Genomic DNA, 1494 nt, shown 5'->3' on the forward strand with positions numbered 1-1494 from the left:
ATTATAATATGTTATTATGTTTCTTAGAAATGTGGTTGAAAATTATATTTTTGTCTGGCAAAAAATGCCATAAATTACATTTTGACTAGCCATACGTAGTGACCTTATTATCATATATACCAGTAAGCCACCAAGATACCACCTGAAACCCCCTAGCAATGTGACTGCAATTTATTGGTGGACCAGCACCACATTTTCTTTGGAAAAACCTATTTAAAAAGCTACAACCACACAAACACTTGAATACTGTATATAGAATCCTATTTTAGTGCTTGCAAAGACCCCTTCATTTCTTTTTCTTCCATCTGTTTCTCTCTCTCTCTCAGCATCTTTCTTGACCTTGCGGAGCACCCATGATTGATAGGTTGGGGACAATGTTATGGCAGGTTCCGTACGTTCTAGATGTATGATGTTTGGCTCAGATTTACAGGGTTTTGGCTGTAAAAATGCCTCTGTTGAATGAACATAATAGATTTCAGTGCAATTACCAAAGTAAAAGCTGTCAAAAGGTTGTTCAGGATGTAGGACATACTTAATCTGTTTCTTTTCAGTACCTTTGTTTTTTGTCCTTACATTTGTGTGCGTGATGTGTGTTCATGCTGTCCTCTACTGGACAAGAGCAGTTATGACAGATGCCTAACCACTCCCCAAAGTAAGGTTCTACCTTGTTAGTCAATATCCATGGACAACACATCTCTGACAGAAATTGCTGATCTAGGGATCAGGCTGGACCTGTCCTTTGTTACTTCACTTTAAAATACAAAACAGAGCCAGAAACTGCAGTTCTAGTTTAACAGTCACAAGGGGGTATGACATCAGGCCTTATTTAGTGTCTGCTTCAGACAGGGCGGTGTATGTTGTGACGAATGGTCTGGTCTGGGGTGAGGCAGGTGGAGGGATGTGTTTTTGACTACCGCCAGATGACACTTGTCCCTGAATGTCCCAAAAACACACAAACAAGCTCTGAAGGCTTTAAGTAATTTTAAAGGAATAATGCATATTGTTGATATCTTTGTTAATTTGCAGCGGACATATTGTAGTATCATTACTGAAATCCACATTTGCAAACATTTCGTTTTTTTTATATCACAGATTTTTTCAAAGATTTCAATGGATCAAAATGCATTTATACTTTAATTACAATTATATTAATTGCACATGACCTTAAAAAAAACTTTTATTAATTAAATGTTTTATGTATTAATTAACTGCTTTATGTAATGTTTTGTAGACATACAAATTATATTTACTTCTAGGGTCAGAAAGTTAGCATGAAAGTGCTAAATGGATAAATAATCATATTATATTAATATATAAATACATTTTTAATGAAAATGTTTTTTGAAACGAGATGATGAGTCAGACAAGCAGCCAGCAAGTGCACTACAGCATCCTCTTCAATACTCTTAAGGTAAGTTTTGATTTATATATATATATATATATATATATATATATATATATATATATATATATATATATATATATATTTATTTT

Source organism: Sinocyclocheilus grahami, unplaced genomic scaffold (genome assembly GCF_001515645.1).
Source record: "Sinocyclocheilus grahami isolate Dianchi unplaced genomic scaffold, SAMN03320097.WGS_v1.1 scaffold332.1, whole genome shotgun sequence".
NCBI lineage: Eukaryota > Metazoa > Chordata > Actinopteri > Cypriniformes > Cyprinidae > Sinocyclocheilus > Sinocyclocheilus grahami.